The 21,056-nt window shown below is 47.9% G+C and overlaps 1 protein-coding gene across 1 annotated transcript in view; it reads right to left on the bottom strand.

Annotated features, from left to right (window-relative positions):
- LOC111152376 (peroxisome proliferator activated receptor delta) overlaps positions 1 to 21,056 on the bottom strand; it is a 77,693-nt gene extending 56,637 nt beyond the window's left edge. Inside the window, exons 1-2 of the mRNA XM_022510901.1 lie at positions 21,014 to 21,056; positions 17,195 to 17,278 (exon numbers count right to left, since the gene is read on the bottom strand). The gene's annotated coding sequence lies outside the window, so the exon portion shown is untranslated. The remainder of the gene's footprint in view (positions 1 to 17,194; positions 17,279 to 21,013) is intronic.

Below are 21,056 nucleotides of genomic sequence, written 5' to 3'. Positions count from 1 at the left end.
TTCACTTATATGTAGAATCTAAAAAGCAAACAATCAAACAAAACAGAAAGGGATTCACGGATACAAAGATCAAACTGATGGGTCCCGGCGGGTGGGGGGGGTAGATGAAATAGGTGACAGAGATTAAGAGGTACAAACTTCCAGTTATAAAATAAACAAGACATGAGGATATACTGTACACATAGGGAATACAGTCAATAATATTGTAACAATATTTGATGACAGATGGTAACTTGACTTACTGTGGTGACTTATTTTCTAATGTATATATTGAATCACTTTGTTGTACACCTGAAACTAATACAATATTGCATGTCAATAATCGTTTTTTAAAAATCAATCATCTTTCTACACACTAGCAGTGAACCAAAAAGTCCAAAAGTCCAAAGTCTATTTAGAGTTCTAGAAGTAGAGGCTAGAGACATTGAAGAAACAAATAGTAGAAAATTTCCCAAGGACTCTTCAGCCATTAGGGCCCTGCAGATATTAAGGAAAGAAGATAAATACCTGGTTATATCCTGGTGGTATGCCTGAACTCCAAGAATAAAGAAAATCCTGACATCTTTCAGAGAGGAAAAAAACAGATTACCTACTTAAAGTACCCAAAATCCAATTAACTTCATTATTCATATTAAAACATAGAGCAGTGACCTCAAAATTCTAAGGATTCCATACTCAATCAAACTATCGATCAAGAGGGAGGGCATGGGAACTCTTGTACACTGTTGCTGGGAATGTCAAACAGCATAGCCACTACGGAAAACAGTATGGCGGTTCCTTAAAAAATTAAAACTAAAATTAGCACATGACCCAGCAATTCTACTCCTGGGTATATAGAACCCAAAACACTGAAAACAAGGACCTAAACAGATATTTTTACATCCATATTTATAGCAGCGCATTCACAGAGCCAAAAGGTGAAAGCTACAGATGAATGGATCATCGACAGATGAACGGATAAACAAAATGCGCTGGAGGCATACCTCCCAGATACTTGCAGTTTCAGTCCCAGACCACTGCCATCAAGCACACATCACGATAAAGCGAGTCCAGTGTTTTTGGTTTCCCAGGGCAAGTAAATTATGCTTACCCTATGGCATAGTCTAGTAAGTGTGCAACAGCATTATGTCTTAAAAGATGGACATAGCTTAATTACAAAATATTTGATTGCTATGAAATGCTAAGCTTCATTTGAGCTTTCAGAGTCATAATCACTGATCACAGATCACCACAACAAATTTAATAAAAATGAAAAAGTTTAAAAAATTGCCATTACTACCAGAATAGGACACAATGATGTGAAATGAGCAAATGCTGTTGGAAAAATGGGGCTGAGAGACTTGCTCTCAGCAGGGTTGCCACAAGTCTTCACTTTGTGTAAAAAAAAAAATAATAATAATAATAATTAAAAAAAAAAAAGGAATTTCTCTCCAAAGCACAATAAAATGAAGTGCAATAAAATAAGGTATGCCTGTATACAGATACAGGGGAGTTTATTCAGCCTTAAGAGGTAAGGAAATCAACTTAAACAATAACATGGATGTACCCTGAAGCCATTATGTTAGGTGAGGTAAGCCAGTCACAAAAGCAAAACTACTGGATGATTCCACTCATGACCTACTGAGCCTAGTCAAATGCCTAGAGACAGAAAGGAGGGCAACCGTTGCCAGGGGCTGGGGGCAAGGGGTGGGGTGGGGCATTACCTACAAAGTTTCATTTTTGCAAGACGAAAAAAGTTCTGGAGATGGATGGTGGTGATGGCTGAACAACAGTGTGACCATACTTAATGCCCCTGAACTGAACATTTAAAGAAGGGATAAAATAGTAAATTTTATGTTATGTGTATTTTTAAATGAAAAATAAATAGACAATAAACATAACAAACAAATAAATACAGTGAGGGCACTGTGCCGCCATTTTGGTAGTTCCTCAAAGTGTCACACACAGAGTTATTAGCACATGACCCGGCAATCCCAGCCCTTATTCCCAAAAGAACTGAAAGCGTATGTGCACACAAAAGCCTGTAAAGGAATGTTTATAGCAGCCAAAAACTGGAAGCAACCCAATGGATAAGCAAAATGCACTTTACATCAAGTAGAAATAAAGAGGAATGAAGTACCATTACGTGCTACTTAGCAAGCACACAGATGAACCTTTACAACATATGCTGACTGAAAGAAGACAGACACAAAAGGCCACACGTTGTATGATTTCATTTATACGAAATGTCTAAAATGGGGAAATCCCTAGAGAAGGATAGATTAGTGGCTGCTAAGTGATGGCTGAGGGGAGGGTAGTACTGGGACTATTAATAGGCATAGGGTTTGTTTTGGGGGTGATGGGAATGTTCTGGAATTAGTAGTGATACAACACAGTAAACCACTGAAGCACACACTTTAAAGTAGTGAATTTTATGTTATGTGAAGTAGATCTCAATTTTAAAATGCTAGAAAAAGATATGGAATGTAACATGAACCAGGTGCCTGGGTGGCTCAGTCGGTCAGGCATCTGCCTTTGGCTCCGGTCATGATCCTGGAGTCCAGGAATGAGTCCTTGTTCAGCAAGGAAGTCTGCTTCTCCCTCTGCTCCTTCTCTCTCTCTTTCTCAAATAAAAAAATAAATAAAATTAAAAAAAAAAAAAAGTAACATAAGCCATTCACATTCTGCCTCGTCGTTCAGTGATTCAAAAGCTTGTCCCTGTCCACACCTTCTCACCCTGCAAGGCAGCCTGTCCTCCTCTACCCTCTGTATCCCCTGGCACTCTCTGGCTGCTTACCAGCCCTTCATCGCCCCCATGACTTCCCACTTTCTGCTTGGGCAAGGCCTGCCCCTGCCTCACCAGACCCACCCCTTTCCTGGCGGGTCTCCACCTCCCACACAGACCTACCCAGGACCGTCTGGAGGCTGAGACACCAGCCCCAAGAGTCACCCCAGACGAGATGCCCAATGACCAGGACTGCTGTTACAAGCGTGTGTCAGCTGAGGGATTCGGTTTCACGGAGGAACTTAATTATAGCTCAGGAGTGGAGGAAGGGAGAGGAGCAGGGCAGCCTTGAGGGGACACACAGGAAGCTAGCCTGCTCTGTGGCCCAGACAGCATCTGCCAGGTCACACCAGGACTGGGATCCCACAGGAAAACAAGTATGACCGAGTCAGGCCCACAGTGACACACAGCTTATGGAAATCATCCTGTTCATAACCATGAATTCCTGGCCCCGCCATGCAACACCAGCCCGTGTGCAGACCAGAGTGGTCCAGAAGAAACCTGAGATGTCAAGTCTCACTCACTCTCAGGGCCCAGATAGGCCTTTTCCTCTCCTATCCCCTTTTTGCTCTGTAAGAAGTAAAGGGGAGGCAGAGCTTATCCCTCCCAGAATACCCCATCTTCAGTTTTCTGACTCTGGGCTGTTTTTCTAGAACAGAATTGGAGCTGTCGAGGATGCTGGGAACATCCTCCCTATGCCGGACTACTATGCTCAGACCCCTGCCCACTGCCCAGCGAGGTGCCACAGAGCAGCTGTGAACATGCGGGCATCAGCAGGGCTGGGGCCACCAGACCTGTCAAACCACTTGGCCTGGGTACTGCCAGGTGGGGAAAGCAGACCAGGTGCAAGTTCATGGAAAGAGCAGAGCCTCAGCGGAGGAGCACGTCCCACTGAGACATATTTCCTTCTCCCTGTTTCTGACCTTTATCTGGGCTCCTTATTCTCTAGGCTTCTGCCTGGTCGCCCTGCCTGCTCTCTGAGTGAGGAGATCCCGTTGCAATCTGCCACTGCCCTGACCCCCCAGCCTACGATCCAATTCCTTCTTGTTTCAGAACAGAGCCAGGGACCCAGGCCCTGCTCTCTATTATTCTTCCCAAGTACTCCCCCCAGCCCCAAGCCAAGGCACGATCCTTCCCACCTCTTCTCTGTGTACCTTTTTTTCTGAAATCATGAGAGGGGTCTCCCTAAAAGCCATGAAAAGAAATCTTCAGACTGGAGGCAGTATCCTTTCTGGGTTTTGTTTGGAAGGAGGAGGAGAAAAAGGCAGGGGGTGGGGAGGGAGAGCAGACGGGGAGAAGGGTTGTGAGAAATACGAATGGGGAGAAATAGGCACCTTTTTGCCCTCCGGCCTTTAAACCATCACAGCAATGAACAGTCATACTGTCCTTCCCAAATGCACCCCTTTGGGCAAGACGCCTTTCTTTGCTCATTCACAAAGGGCAGGGAAGGTTAGAGAGCAGAAAGAAGAAACCACCTGAAAAACAGGAAAGACAAGTCCCAGAATGGAATGTTAAATAATACCCCACTTTTCAAAGAAAACCAAGTAAGTACACACATAGTAAAATCTGAAAGAACACAGACTAAAATTTACACCAGCCACTTATGGATGCCGTGATTATGTATGACTTTTAGTTCCTTCTCAGTGCTCAGCTGTATTTTCTTTCTTTTTATTGAAGTATAATTGACATACATTAGCTTCAGGTGTACAACATAATGATTCAACATTTATATCCAATGCAAAAAGATTTCTACAGTAAGTCTAGTTACCATCTGTTACCATATAAATTTACAAATAATTTTTTTCTTCTGGAGATGAGAACTTTTAAGATTTACTTTCTTGGGATGCCTGGGTGGCTCAGTGGGTTAAGCCGCTGCCTTCGGCTCAGGTCATGATCCCAGCGTCCTGGGATCGAGTCCCACATCGGGCTCCTTGCTCAGCAGGGAGCCTGCTTCTCCCTCTGCCTCTGCCTGCCACTCTATCTGCTTGTGCTCACTCTCGCGCGCGCTCTCTCTCTTTCTCTCTCTCTCTGACAAATAAATAAATAAAATCTTTAAAAAAAAAAAAAATTTACTTTCTTACCAACCTTCCAATCTGTAATACAATGTTATTGACTATGCTGCATGCTATCCATTCTATCTTTATAACTTAAGTATTTTTTTCTATTTTTAAAAAAAGATTTTATTTATTTGACACAGAGTGCATGGGAGCATGCATGAGCAGGGGAGGCGGAGGGAGAGGGAGCAGTAGAACCCCCTTACCGAGCAGGGAGCCCGATGGATGATGAACAGACAGATGGATGGATGTGGGGTTCCATCTCAGGACCTGAGACGAAGGCAGATGCTTAACCGACTGGGCCACCCAGGTACCCCAACATAAGTATTTTCTAATTGTCTATTATGAATAAGCACTATTTATCTAATTAAAACATTTTCAGATAAATTAAAAACCACACACATGGAAATGCTTGGGACTGAGTGCCAGCTCACATTCTAAGAAACACTGCCGCCCAAATACCGGTAATCCCAGCAGCGATGGTACTAATTAGCTTCTCAGTCCCCAGGTACAAGCTTCCAAAGATGTCTTTCACTATTACTAGCTAAAATGGTTGGTCAGGGCAAGCTCCTCCTTCAAAACCTTCGGCGCAAGCACCCAGAAGCACCTCCTACTGTCCTCACCCATGGGACACAGTCCCCAACCCCTCCAGAGCTCACAACCCAAAGCCAGAGCCTCAGAAAGGTACAAAACCAAACACAAGGCCAGGGGCTCCTGATGTCCTCAGGTTGGAAGACTCCTCTTCCCAAGGCCCAGGTCAAGGCTGGAGGGGGTGGGCTGTGGGCAGTTGCCAGGGGAATTACTCCATGGGGTCCTGCAGGCCATCACTGACTAGACCCAACAACCACCCCAGCCAATGCTCAGGTGGAAACAGGGCCCAACCAATAGTCTTGAAGTTCTGTTCGGTCCAATCAACATTTACTGGCAACCACCCCTTGGCAGGAGGTCCTTGGCCCAGGGTCCAGAGACAGTCTGACAATAAAACAATCAACACCTAATGAGTGCCACAGCTGTGCTGTACCTGTATGAGCTCTTTTAATTCTCAGGTCATCCCTGAGAGGTCTATGGTTAGTGCCCCAAGCTACCATGAGGAAGCTGTGAAGGCACAAAGTGACTTGCCCAAAGCTACCAGTAGAGCCAGACCTCAGCCCCACGTATTCTGGCTTTTAACCAGTACCCCATATTCTCTCTCTTGTGTTCTTAGCCTCAGAAACAGCCAGTGAACTAAAAATATAAAGAGTGCTACATGCTACTTCCTGTTCTGCTCCGGGGGAGAGCTCATTCCCTTCTGAGAAGGCAAAGAAATGAGAAGGACAACTGTCCCCTTGTCCAGGATCCCCGGGGCCCACAGGTGACCAGAGGAGAGGTCATCAAGGCAAGCAGGTGAGCACAGTCCCCAGAGCCCAGCCGAGTGCACTGCTGAGATGCCGCCTCTGCCTGCCTCTGCCTCTTCTGATTCCCCATGCTTTCCCTGCACCCCAACCCCAGCCTCCAGCCAGGGAAGTGGGAGCACAAATAAAAATAGCTCTCTAAAAATAAACCAGGGATGGCAAGGTACAAGAAAGGGGAAAAATATAAGGCCACTGCTGGTTTGAGCCCAGGGTCCTGCTGGACTAGGTAGGGCCCACGTTGCTGAGCAGGACAGGTAGCCAGAGCCCTGATTTCCCCTTGGCCTCTGCTCACGGCCTACAGATGCACACATGCACACATTCATAAGAGTGACATGAGCAAGAAAAGCCGGCACTGAACTGAGAAGCACAGGGGGATCAAAAGGCTTATACCTCAGGCCATGATTTGTCGGTTGTATGACCTGAGTAAGCTGTTTAACCTCTGTGATCTACAGCTCCTCACCTGTTAAATGGGTATACCGATACCGGCTTCTTGCAGGCTGGTGTGAGGGACAGTGAGCTCATCCACGGCATGACGTCTGGCCCAGGGGAGAAGCCGAATAAAGGCAACTTCCCTTCCTTTCTTTCTCTCTGTATGTGCCTCACCGGGCCCCGTTCTCCTTCTTCTCTCCCTTCACCAGACTGAAAACAGGCTAATTAATCACCTGGACCAGAGATTGGTTTTTTTCTCCTATAAATCCCTTCCACTCTACATGCCTGGCCCACCACCTAGCTGGTTATTTCTTCTGGTTCAATGTGGGGCTGCTCACTGCCTTGAGGCAGATCCAGGGAGACACTAAATGCAGCCATTCTCAGGACCTCCTCTTCCCGCTGACCTGGAACAAGACTCTGCAGGGGCCTCTAAAGCCTGCCAACATTTGGTTCTGCTCAGTGACCAACAAGACACTTTGCTGTGCTCAAAAGCAGGGAGTGTTCTTGGAAGCCAACACCAGTCTGGCCAGTCAGGCAGGTACTTTCCAAACTGGAATAATTAGATCCTCCTCGGGGAGGCCCTGCTATATGGTAATCAAAGACACAGCTTTACACACCTGGGTTCAAATCTCAGCTCTGCCATTTATTAGCTGTGCAGCTTCAGGCAACTGTCCTAACCAGTCTGAGCGCAGCACCCTCATCTGTAAAAGGGGTATGAGGATTCCTACCTCTCAGCATTGTGTGCGTTAAACAATGCGATGCATGGGAAGTAATTAGCACAGTGCATTCAACACGTGAGAGCCACAGCTTACTTGGCTCCTGGATAGCTACTGACTTCTGGCAGTATGGGAATGGGAAGGGGATTAGACACAGGTGAGCCCAGCTCTCTGAATCACAGTCCCAGCCTGGAATGCAGGCAATAAGGCAATAACTCCACCATAATATACTACAGTAGGTACTAAGCCAGAGGTAGGAGAAAGGACCCTTACTAGACCCCCACTGGAGGAAGCGGTGAGAAGGAGACATATGGAAAAGACTCTGCCAAAACCAGAAACCTCAGCTGTCTCCACTAAGCTTCAACCAAACAAAAGAGCAACAACTAGGAAAGGGGGCCTTAAGTTTCCATCTGTAGATGTCTGACTGCTGGCCCGTGAAATGACTTCCCAGACAGAGCTCTGGTGTAGGTCAATGCCAAGCCATCCTGGGAAGCAAGCCACTTAGGCAGGCCATCCAGGCACTCTTCCGTCCGACAAGCGCTCAGCGAGCACCTCTTGCCCATCAAGGAGCCAGTTTCTGGGGCAATGGATCTTTGATTGTGTGGCTAATGAACACACGTCAGGACTGAGAACGTGACCGCACACTGCAGCTGCTCCCTTGCGACTCAACAAGATCTCTGACTCATGAAGAACATCAGAGGAAAGGACCAGTTCTTTCTCATGATGGAAACAGAAGGCAGAAAGGAGGCCAAGGTTCAGACCGCAGTCCACAGAGAGAAAGCAGCGTAAGGACAGAAGCCCTGGGAGCACTGGAAGCAGCTCATGAGTGATATTCTTGGTTGTCTACAATGTGCCCAGGGTGGGGGTACAAAAGCGAATCAAAAACAGATTGTCCCGGGGCACCTGGGAGGCTCAGTTGGTTAAAGTGTCATGACCTTTGGTTCAGGTCATGTTCTCAGGGTCCTGGGATCAAGTCCTGCATTTGGCTCCTTGCTTGGAGGGAGTCTGCTTCTCTCTCTGCTCCTTCCATCTGTACATGCTCCATCTCCCTCTCTCTCTCAGATAAGTAAGATCTTTAAAAAAAACAAAACAAAACAAAACAAAAAAAACAATGGGGTGCCTGGGTGGCTCAGTGGGTTAAGCCTCTGCCTTTGGCTCAGGTCACGGTCTCAGGGTCCTGGGACTGAGCCCCGCCACCAGGCTCTCGGCTCAGCAGGGAGCCTGCTTCCCCCTCTCTCTCTGCCTGCCTCTCTGCCTACTTGTGATCTCTGTCTGTGAAATAAATAAAATCTTTAAAACAAACAAGCAAACAAAACAAAACATGGTAGCATGTGAAAAGACAAGGCTATGCTAGGCTTGCAGGGGACCAGAGACAGGCCTGGACCTGGGTGCCGATAAACCTAGTAGGTCAGGGAATGGGCTAAAGAATGGATACAATATTTTTCTGCAAGGTGTCAGACTGTGAGGATATGAAAGGCAAATTTTAAGTAGCAGTTGTAAACACACTGGGATGTAAAGATGCCGAAAAAAGAAACATCATAGAAATCATACACTGGGATAGAATATAAACAAGACTATGGGGCACCTGGGTGGCTAGAGGGTTAAGCCTCTGCCTTCAGCTCAGGTCATGATCTCAGGGTCCTGGGATTGAGCCCTGGTCAGACTCTCTGCTCAGCAGGGAGCCTGCTTCCCTCTCTGCCTCCTTGTGATCTCTCTCTGTCAAATAAATGAAATCTTAAAAAAAAAAAAATATATATATATATATATATATTCTGCAGTTAGAGAATTTATTCACCTAGTGATTTTCACTTGGGAGACAAATTATTATTGGTCAATTTTTGTTACCAAGCATTTAAAATTTTTCAGTAACAATTTGATGCCATTATTTAAAGCAGGTTCTGGGAAGAGTCACCTAGGACTACAAAATGAGGGAACACAGGCATGGAGGATTTAATCTATGGAGATAATTTGTAACTGACCCCAGATGACAATGAAGCTTACCATGAACTACCAGCAGGCTATCATTTTGGAAAGTTGCACGAGGACTATCATGGGGTCACTATCCGGGGAGAGTGTGACTTTTTTTTTTTTTTTTTTTTTTTAAAAAAAAAACGGGGGGGGGGGGGAGAGAAGGGGGGAGAGAATCTTTTTTTTTTTTTTAAATTTGATAGACAGAGATTACAAGTAGTCAGAGAGGCAGGCAGGAGGGAGAGGAGGAAGCAGGTTCCCCGCTAAACAGAGAGCCCGATACGGGGCTCGATCCCAGGACCCTGGGATCATGACCTGAGCCGAAGGCAGAGGCTGTAACCCACTGAGCCACTCAGGCGCCCCAGAGCGTGACTTTTTAAGCTGAGCTTAATTGACCTTTTGGGATCGGGTTCTTAGAAACCCAAGTGATGCCATGGGGACCTGGAGGAGGCAAAGCCCTGAGGTTGGGAGTGGGACCCTCTCAGGAGTGGGCAGATCAAGGGCTCTGAGACAAGGGGCAGGCCAGGGGGCGGGGTGTGGAGGCGGCAAATCTAAGGGATAACCATGTACATGCAGTGGCACCAGCTCCTGTCCTTGGCTCTCTTTTTCTGGCAACCCTCAGCCTCCTGGTTGGGCAGCTGGGGAGAAGGCAGGCTATGGGGCTGCTCCTGGGAGGAAGGGCAGGGAGGTGCGTGAGCTGTAAGAAAGAATTTCAGGTGGGCAGCCATGGGACCCATGCTGAGTAGCTCAGGAAGAGTGGAGTGGGACAAAGTAGCAGGCAGGGGCGCCTGGAGGTCCTCGTGGGTCTGAGAAGGAGGATGACTGAAGTGAGGACCTCCAGGGACCCCCCCAGAACTGCCTGGGGAGAGCAGAGTGGCCAACCTGCATTTCTAGGAACACCACTCCATGCCTCCACAGACAGTGGAGCTGCCTTTATTATTCAGAAAGAAAAGGTTGCTTTCTTCGCCCTCTCCTAGTATTTTAAGTTGACTATATTTACCTGTTGATGTGCCCTAGGTATGACATGACAAATATTCGATGGGAAGGAATTGAGCAACACAGGCATAAAGGCTGAGAGGGGGTGTGAAGAGGAGGAAAGAAGGGAAGAGGCTTAGAGCCAGGTGAAAGGAAAGATTTTACAGTTCTTCAGGGTCAACAGTGATCTGGCCCCCGTCAATTCTCTGACCTCATCTCATCACCTTCTAGGCTCTTCTCCCCTCATTCTGCTCCAGCCACTGTGGTCTCCTGACTATTCCCCAAACACACCAGCCATGTTCGTGCTTCAGAGTCTTTGCACTTGCTTTCCCTCTGCTTGTAAGGTTCTTCCCACACATGGCTCGTTCTTCTCTTTGAGCTCAAATATTACCTTCTCAGTGAGACTGTCCTCAAGCCCTCTATTTAAAAGTAATACTACTCTTTCCTGCCTTTCAAGAAAGACTCTATTTATGTATTTATTTATTAGAGAGAGAGAAAGAGTGCGTGCACATGAATGGTTGGGGGATGGGGGGGCAGAATCTCAACCAGACTCCAGAGTGCGACACCAGGCTCAATTTCACGACCCTGAGATCATGACTTGAGCCGAAACCGAGGGTCAGACACTTAACCAACTGAGCCACTGAGGCACCCCTTGTTTTATTTTTTAAGTCTGCTCCATGCTGAGCTTGAACTTATGACACTGAGATGATGACCTGAGCTAAAACCAAGAGTCAGACACTTAACTGAGCCACCCAGGCACCCCCTCCTACTTTATTTTTTGATATAGCATTTACCATCATCTGACATGCTAACTACCTAATTCTGGCTCTCTCCTGGTTCTTGACCATAACCACCACGAAAGCACAAGGCTTTTTCTATCTGCTTTGTTTACTTCTTCAGCCCCAATGCCTAGCACATAGGAGGTACCCGATAACTGCACATTAATGAGTGGAAGATGGAAGTGGGGTCAGATTTACACTAATCCTGGATCCTCAACAGTCTGAAAGAAACCCTCTCTTACTCAACTGACTGAAGATGTGGGGGGACTTCCAAAAGCAAGGATCAGACACTACCTGAGGCCTTTTCTTTTACTCCCAAGAACTCCCTAAAAGGTCCCCTCAAAGAACATACTGCTTCAAAGATTAGTCTAGGAAAGGGCAGGACCTAGAATCTTGCAACAGGGGTGCTCTAAGACTTGAAACAAGAGTGAGGGCCAGCCAAGTCACCCCCTGGGCCTGGAGGCAAATGAGCCTTGGAGTGGTTTCCTATTGCCACTGCTACAAATTACTACAAACGTAGTGGCTTCAAACAAAACATATTTATTCTTTTACAGCTCAAAGTCCAAAATTGGTTTCACTCCAAAATCAAGGTATTGGCAAGGCCACGCTTCCTCCAGAGGCTCTCGGAGAGTGCTTGCTTCCTGGCCTTTTCCAGCTCCTAGAGCTGCATTCCTCACGCTCCCTGGCCTCTTCCTCCATCTTCAGAGCCCGTGGGGTAGCAGCCTGCAGTCCCACTGCCCTCTTCTATATCAAATCTCCCTTTGCCATCCTCTTCACAGGACACCCGTGACTGCACTTAGGGCCCACTCAGATAATCCAGGATAATCTCCCCATTGCGAGATCCTTAAATTAATCGCCTTGGCCAAGTCCATTTTGCCATATAAGGTAGCATCCACAGGTCGCAGGGGTTATGGCCTACATACCTTTGGGGACCATGACCCAGTCTATCACCATGGCAGACAGATTGCAAGAGTGTGGAAGAAACAGAGTTCAGACCTCTGGTCTACATGAAAGAAAGACCAGAGCAGGAATCTTGGCAGTGTCCTGGGCCAGGGGCTTTCTTTTGCTATCATTGCTTGCTATTATCTATGGGGTGGGGAATTAATTTCTTGGAACTGAGCATTTTAGCCTTTGGTGGGCCTCCTTGGAGATCTACTCTTGAAGGGTCGTCTGCAATCTGCGGCCTCCAATGGATCACGCAGGAGTGCATCCCAAGATGCAAGCGCTGAGGGCCCAGGGGAAGCCATCAGGATCTCTCAGCTCTCTTGAAGGCTTTTGCAGGGGGGGAAGCTGGAAAGAAATGGTCTGGACCAGACAGACAAGCTCACTATCAGCAATGGCAGGTAAGCCTTCTTTCTTGAGAACTGCCTTGGATAGAGGGTTCTGAGAACCCCTGTGGCTTCGGTGAGGGGAGGAAGACTGCTGTGATCAGAGCAGCCGATCAGCTGGTAATGTCTGATGTCAGGAACAGACAGGTTAATGGTAGTCTACCTGCGACATATCACCAACTCTATTGTACTTGGCACCTCTGAGAGCTATAGAAAGGGTTTTGGCACAGACACTGAAATATTTGGATAAGCAAGCCACGACAAACACAGCCACTCCAGGACCTTGCTTTACACCTTGGGCACTGTCCCTCTGTTGCATAGACGTCATATGGCTTCTTACTGAGTTGGAACATGCCAGCTCATTATGAATTATTTCAATCCTCCCCAAAGCCCTCAAGGGCTCAGTGAGATGATTGAGGAGGAGACTTTTCCAGTGTAAGAACTGCATGCTTCCCGTATTGGTTCTACTGATGTCATGTTCACCAGAGGACCCAATTGGCCAGAAATATTTAGTGGGCAAAGCAATGGAGCAGTGGCTGTCAACCAGGGGTGAGTCTGCCCCGTATTGGGGGATGTGGCAATGTCTGAAGACATTCTTGGTTTTCACAACTGGTGCAGGGAAGGGAGGCAGAAGCAGGGGAGGGTTGCTATTAACATCTAGTGGGTTCGAGCCAGGAATGATGCTAAACATCCCACAACACACAGCCTACTCAGTGAAGAATTCCCCAGCCCAAAACATCTATAGCACTGGAGGTGAAAAGAGTGTGAGACACGAACAAGGCAATGCTGGAAGCAACAAAGGGACACTGAAGAAAGTGTACCTTCTTTGCTTGTTTGGGAAAGGGGACGAGAGGTAAAGCTCTGGGTTCTGGCAGAGTGAAGGAAGGCCTGTTTCTGAGGAGCGAGTGGGCCCGCAGACTGTTGGATATGTAGGGTGGCCTGCTTGGCTACAGCTGCCACTGGGAGAGCAAAGCTGGCCTGGACTTCCACAGGAGTGGAAGCCAAAGAACTGTGTGCCTCTGAGGTTACAACTCTTGGACGAGGGAAGTGCCAAGAGCAGTAGCAAGACAAGGATCAAGGAGTTACAGGAGATTGCAAATGAAGGCAATGAAAATCTGCTTTGAGGCACCTATTGGCCTAACAGTAGAGGAATGAAATTAAGCACGAAGTGGCTTTCCCACAACACAGGGAGCCTCTCCCTCCAGTGTCCTCCCCGTGGGAGAAGTCTTTCACAGGTGTGGCACTATGAGCTGTGGGGAATTCGCCAATGATCTCTGGAGAGCTGTGGAGATGATGACAAGGCTGGGTGGAAGTCAGGCTTTGAAGATTGGACTCAAAAATAAATAACATAACATAACATAACCTAAAGAAGGGGTGTCATGTTGCACCGCCCAGAACACCCAACTGTTGAAGAGAACCTGGCGTCTCCCCCACACTGAGGCCCCCAGGGCCACTAGCTGGTAAATCAGGGAAGGAACTGCTGGATGAGACAATAAAAACTGAGTTTGTTAAATCATGACTCTTAAGTATGTCTTTTAAATATTCTTTGTAAGGAAAGTCATATGGTTGTCTCAAGAAAAATTGTGAGACTGAGTTGCAAGCTAGTCATTTTCTTCTTGAAACATTTTTACTTCAAAGAAAAGAGTAACACATTATAATTATTTAGACTTTGAGTATTTGACAGACTTTTTCTTGGAAAGGGAGATTCAAATAAAAAGCCTGACAGTATTGGGGGGCACCTGGGTGGCTCAGTGGGTTATGTGTCCTATTTCTGGTTTTGGCCTGGGTCATGATCTCAGGGTTATGGGATTGAGCCCTGTGGCAGGCTCTGCACTCAGTGGGGAGTTGGCTTGAGATTCTCTCTCTCCCTCTCCCTTTGCCCCTCCCCACACACATATACCCGTGCTCTCTCTCAAAAAATAAAATCTTTAAGCAAACAAACAAAAAACCAACCAAACAAAAAAACCTGAGAGTATGTTACCAGTGATAAAAATCAAGCTTTCAAGAGAAAATCCAAATTATGGAAAACTTGTATCCACCACTCTGAGCTTAACAGCTTCCCAACACTTGAATGTCTTTCTGTTGAGATCAGTGGTATTAATCTGATTTATTGATATTGTAAAATGAAATATGTCAACATTTAGAAGATTTACGTGACTTAGTGAACCAATATTTTCTGGTGACCAACTTAAAGTAAAAGATCCATTCAAAGCACAAGAGGAACCCATGGATTTTAATGCTATAGTATGAAAACTCGGTTGGTAAGATTTCAGACTCCACACTCCAACTACCCTTTAAGAAACTACCATTTGTCCTGTTTTGGTATCATATCAAAGAATATCCACAATTATCTGCAAAAGCTGTTAAAAGCTATTACCCCCTCTTTCTCAACAACCTATCTGTGTGAGGCCAGATTTTTTTCATGGCCTTCAAATAAAACAACATATCTCAAGAGACCAAAGCAGATTGAAGCAGTTATGAGAATCCAGCTGTCTTCTGTTAAACCAGACATTAAGAGATCGCCAAAAATGTAAAACAATGCCACTTCTCTCAAACTTGTTTTGAAAAATAACCATTTTTTCTTAAACATGTCATTTGTGGTAAATGTAATGGGTTTATTATTATATTAAATGGATTAATAAGTTAGTAATTAAAAAAAAATTCCTCTGGGTTCTACTAAGATAAATAAAAGTTCTTGTGCCCCTAATTATTTTCAAGAGTGTAAAAGGGTCTTGAGGTCAAAAGGTTTGAGAATCATTGTTTATGACATTTATGATGTTTATGACATTCATTGTTTATGACAGCACAACAGCTAACTTCAGGGGCGCCTGGGTGGCTCAGCTGGTTAAGTATCTGCCTTCAGCTTAGGTCATGATCCCAGGGTCCTGGGATCAAGCCCTGTGTCAGGCTCCCTGCTCAGTGGGGAGCCTACTTCTCTCTCTGCTCGTAGCTCCTCCTACTGTGTTCATGTTCTCTCTCTGGCAAATAAATATATTAAATCTTAAAAACAAACAAACAAACAAAACCACTGAGGCACCTGAGTGGCTCAGGTTGTGATCCAGGCATCTTGGGATCAACCCCAGCATCAGGCTCCCTGCTCAGCGGGGAGGCTGCTTCTCCCTCTCCCTCTGCCGGCCACTCTGCCTACTTGTGCTGTTTCTCTGTCAAATAAATAAATAAAATCTAAAAAAAAAAAAAAAAAAAAAAAAAAAAGACCTCAAAATAAACCAACTTTCTTTCAAGGCCCAATCTGAAACCCAGTTTCTTCAGGAACAAAGCTGATCCAAAGTAATGATCAGCTCCTCTAAATGAGTATCCCTGCCATTATCCTCGTACCCACCAGCTCTCTTCATATTTTCAAAATCTTTTTGTGCATATGTCTTTTCTCCCCAGCCGGACTCCACACCCTTGGTGGGGAGGGACGGGGAGCAGCCAAGGACAGTATCTGAAACATCTGTCACAGGACCTGACCTCAGATGGGAAAGACGAAGATAACGACCACACCACAGACTTCTGAGATTAGCACTGAAAAATCTGATAACGCCCTAGGCTCACCTTTGCCAGTGGAAACTAAGAAGGAAAACTTCTGGCTGGGACTGGGAGCTCAAAGCTCAGGGATGAACCGCACAAGTGAACTCTGGACATGCGGCTCTGTGGCCAGCTGCTGCTGGAACGAATGACAAAGCCATGAACTCAGTGGCTCTCCCTTCTACCTGACCCCCTCTCAGGGAACCTCAGCGGCCTCCCACACCCCCCTTCTTTCTCATTCACATTTCCTTCAGAGGAAGGACTGGGCATGGGTTTGACAACCAGAGGGGCCCCTGCCTGAGGCCTTCCTGCAAGATCCACAAGCGAGCTGGCCCCCACAGACAGACAGACGTGTGGGCTCAGCACCCTGTTTGGCAACAGGAAAACCCACAGCGTGTTAAAGGCAGAGAAAGGGAAGTGAAGCCCATAAACAGCTGCTGGAACCACTGAACTTCAGAGATTAAAACAAATCAGACAGGAGCCCATGTTTCCCCTGGCCCCCAGCAGGGACCTCCCCACAGCCCCGACCGCCCAAATAGCTGAGACAATGAACATCGAGTTCCCTGCAGCTCCCCTTCTGAGAGTTTATAAAATCTGCCAGGCATCCTGAGAACAAACAGGGAAACAGTGATGAGAGGCCGACCACATTGTTCAGACACTGGTGAGGACCTGCTATGCCAGCAGAGATGGAAGGAAAAACTCTTGTGTATTATGCCCAGATCTCATGTGTGCCAACAAACTTTGGACCCATCAGGCAGGGACTGAATCTGTTTTTTTTCCTATCATCACTTCCCAAGTGTCTAGTACTGTGCCTGGTACCTAGCAGACACTCAGGAATGCCTGCTGCATAAATGAGAGAGAATGAAAGGCACCAACTTTGTGGCCTGGCACCCATATGGACAGAGAAGAAAAGTTTGTGCACTGATTCATTCAACAAATACTTAGCATCACCTCAGCACTAGGCAGTCCTAGACACAACAGGAAATAAAATAAGTCCCTGCCCTTTGTGGATTTTATGTTTTAGTGGGTGCAAAGGTGAGGAAATATCAATACTCCCCAAAAAACTACATAAGCCATAGACATTTAATAATTATTTAATAAGTGCCCACTATGTGGAAGCAACGAGTACCACATGTTATGACAAGCACCTGGGATCTGGGAACTCAGCCCTAGTGAAACTGTTCCATCTTTTAGGCCAGGATCCTAAACCTAGGATGTCTTAGTTGGTCGTCAGAGGTCCTGTGTAAGGAAAACGGGATTACCTCTTTGGTGCATCTGTCCTCATCTATCGGTGAACAGAAGCCACTGCGTGAGTACCATGAGCATGCCCAAAACGCCACACAACACTGCAGGACAGAAAGAAACCCAACATCTTTAGTGGAGAGGCACTGGGGTCAGAAAAGTAGCGTTCATGTTTTAAGTAAACGCAAGGGCTCCAAAACTGCTCTTAGGTAAGCGGGCTCTTTCTTTGTCCCTCATACACACACATACAGCCTGAGATGTTATTCTGAGCCTGAGTCAGCAAATATTTCCTGATCCTGGAAGGAGTCTGCTCATTTCTCAGTAAGTAGACACCGGCTTTGCTCATTTTCCCTGGGCGAGGCAGAAGGAGCTGGCCAAGGGAAGAAGGGACCTGGAGCCCAACAGCCCCCACAGGTGGCAGCTCAGAAATGGAGACGCCCTGAGTCATGCTTGAGTCCTTGACCAAAGCCCTGTGGCAGCAGGACTAGAGTCACACCCGAATCACCAGCCTCAGAGCCACGGAGGCCAGGAACCATCTGCCAAGAAGAAGACCCACATGGCTGAAACCTGATGCAAGAGGCCATCTCCTTCCTGCCAGGTTCGAGCAAGCACCCAGCTCTCCTCTGACTTGGTGAAACATGGCTGCTGCAAGTGGCTCCTCCCCCTGGATTCAAAGGCACAGCAAAATACTCAGGATCATCACACCATCCCCAAGCAGATGCTGCTGTGCCATGTACAACAACGTGGCACAGACGAGGGCATTGCACACAGAACTTCTGACATGACACAAGCCAGAGCCTGGAGGGACAGACAAAGTTCATGGAGACACTGAGCGGGGAGGAAGAAGAGAGTGATCCTAGCGTGGACAGTGCAGGGCAGTGAGGCAACTCCTGGCACCTGCAGGCCCTGCTCAGGCATGGGTAGTGGGCCCTGCAACTGGGCTCCCCAGCCAGCAGGGACCACCCTGGAGGTGGGCCGGAGTGACGGGCTCTACAGCTGAGGCCTTTAGAAGCGACAGGTCTGACTCCTCCTGAGAGAGAGGAGCTGCACTGTCCTAGGACATGCCGGAATCTGCAGGCCCTCAGGACAGCTTGCACAACAGCCAGAACAGCAGCACTCTATAGAGAGCAGAGGCCTACCTGCTGCCCAGGCCAGCGTGCAACCCTGGCTGGCCTCTATCAGGCCCTGAGGGACCACAGGTGGGGTAAGGGCCATTCTTCTGGAACGGGTAGAGGCCTACATCAAAGGAGGAAAACAGTAGTGGAGAGGCAAGAAGAAAGAGCCAAACAAAAAGAACTAAGGAGCTGATGGGCTACACCCTCTGTAGAATAATGTCAGGGACCTGTCTGCCCACACCTTTGAAAAAGAGAGGAGGCTGACCCAAACTCTGCAAAACTCACTGAATGGGAACTTGGTCACTGATAACCCTGACCACCGCCAAGGCCACAGGGTGGACAGATGGCAAGAAGCTTACCAGCCAGAGCTGGTGGTGCCAAAGCTGTTCCATAAGGACTGGGCTTGACCTCTTCTTAAGCCCCTCTCACCTGCTGCCTCAGTGGAGAGTACTAATGGATAAGCAAAGACAGAGGAGCAGCAAACCTCTCGAAAGAGTCAGGTAAAGTCCTCGGGAGTCAGACTGGACTAACTTACTGCCAAACGCACAACCTCACCTTCATCAGAACGACGCACTAAAACTCTGGAGGGAGGCTTTTTGTAAGAACAAGAGACTCCTTTTGGTCTATTCTATCCAAATCCCACCCAGGCACTGCTCAGGGAAGGACTCAGGGGTCAATGGAGAGGGGAGTGGCTCAGACGTCCACAGTCCTATTCCTTTCACAGAAAAGGGTCAGTACACAAGAGGGCTCCCAAACTTTAAAGTCTGGTCTAAGCTGGCTCACTTGGCTCTCCACCATGGCTCCTGAAGGTTGCCAATTCTGTGTCCAATTCTGGCTCAAAGACAGAGAGCACGATCCTCAAAAGAGGAGACCTAGAAACCTGGAGCCAGGTGAAACAGGGATTCATTCCTAAATGTGAGAGTGGGTCATGCTTTCAGAATCCTCCAAGATCAGTCTGGCCAGAAACAGGATAATGTTATTTCCTAAAGATCTCTCCAAATAAAGGAGCTCAAATTGAAGGCATCTGAAAAGAACTTTCTGCCTGACAAGAAGGTTAAACCCCCAGACACACCAGGAAGGCGGTGGGCTTTCTGGCCCCAAAGAAGATATCTCTGTGAGTGGCCAGAAACACTGACACCGTCCATCAAACGCAGCACCACCAACTCCCCAGGCAGATAGCCACCTGACAGGGCAAAGGGACCAGAACTTAGGGGTCAGACTTCCTCCTGGATCCACAGGAAATGAAGCTCTCAAGGAAAACGGGAGGGAGAAGAACCTTCAAGAGAACCTACTCATCGGAGGCCCTAACGTCGTTCAGTGGATCAGAGATACACGAGTGAAAATCAGAAGCTGATTCAAGTGACCAGTAACAAATGGGACAGATGCCTGCCAGCCCCAGAGCTATCAGGCTAGCAATCTATTTCAAAACTCAAGTAGAAAAAAAATGTCTTGGAGCCAGTACAGAGGAAAAAAGTTAAGGGATTCTTTGGGACCCAACTTCTGGAGACTCCTCTTAGCTTTTGGGGATGGGGCAAAGGGTGAAGGGTGGGAGTGAGGCCAGAGATAATCTGGAGTATCATGGTGTAACTGTGCTTGGTACATCTAGAGTGGAAAGACAGAGAGCCCTGTTTCCTGGAAGGGGAAAAGAGTTGGATGAGGCCTCCAGCTACCCCTGGCACACACCCAAGTCAGCGGCTGCTCTCTCCCCAAGGGTTCCTGGAAGTCAACAGACCCATAAAGGGGAAGTACTAAAGCTGAGATTAGAATGGTCTACAAATTGGACACCATCCCTGATGCAACACCCGAGTAAATGCTCCCACACAGACATGCCTGCTACTTACCTCAGCTCTTTCTTCAATCAGGGGCTGGACACCCCCCCCCCCTCCAGGGGTATCTCAATAGCAAATTAAGGGAAAGCAGAGTAGTGTGTGGAGCTAATGCTTCTCCCTGAAGTAGAGGTAAGGGACTGGAATGGAATGAGAGGCAGCTGACAGGAATGCAGCGGACAGGGCTTAATCAGAAGGAAATTAGAGAGAGAGGCAAAAATTGGGCCTCTGAGGGTAACCAGGGTAGAAGGGGCTTAGGTAGACAGGGATTGCTGGCAAAGGACAGAAAAAGCCTAATAACACCGCAAAGATGACCGGGAGCCGTAATCCTGAGAAGGGCCAGGCAACAGGGGGAGGAAGGGACAGGGACGGAAAAAGAGAGCAAAGACAGGGCAAGGGTGGGAGGACGAAGTCAGGAGATAACGAGAGGGTCAGAGAAGATTCCCCCAAAGAGACCCTGGGTAGAGAGGGCAATGGATTTGGAGACACCGGGGAAGACATGAAGGAAGAGGTCAGAGACAACAGTAGGGAACGAGAGAGGACCCTGAGCCTTAAACCCGGCTCTCGGGTCTCGGCCACAGAAGTGGGAGGAGACGGAGCCACTAGGCCCAAGAGGGGGTACAGAGTAGGGTGGGGGAGGCCCGCGGTTCGGGCTCAGTGATGGGGTTCCAAAAGGCTGGGGACTCAAGGGCGGCGGGGCGCCAGGAGACCCACAAACCACCGCAGACCGGCCAGGGCCGGGGTGTCGGGAAGCCGCAGCTGCTCCGCCGCGGACCCCTGCCGCTCCCCCCATTCCACTCCCCGCCGGGCCTCGCGCCCTGGCCCCGCGGGCCGCCTCAGCCAGGGCCAGCCGCCTCCTTCTGCCGCCCGCCTACTGCTTCCCCCGACCCGGGCTGACCTGTCCTGGCAGTCTCCCGGGCCGCCGCTCCCGTCCCGCAGGC

This window comes from Enhydra lutris, unplaced genomic scaffold (assembly GCF_002288905.1).
Source record: "Enhydra lutris kenyoni isolate GAN:26980312 unplaced genomic scaffold, ASM228890v2 scaffoldscaffold28, whole genome shotgun sequence".
NCBI lineage: Eukaryota > Metazoa > Chordata > Mammalia > Carnivora > Mustelidae > Enhydra > Enhydra lutris.
Note: the sequence above shows the minus strand (reverse complement) of the source record. Positions and strands in the feature narration are given on the sequence as shown.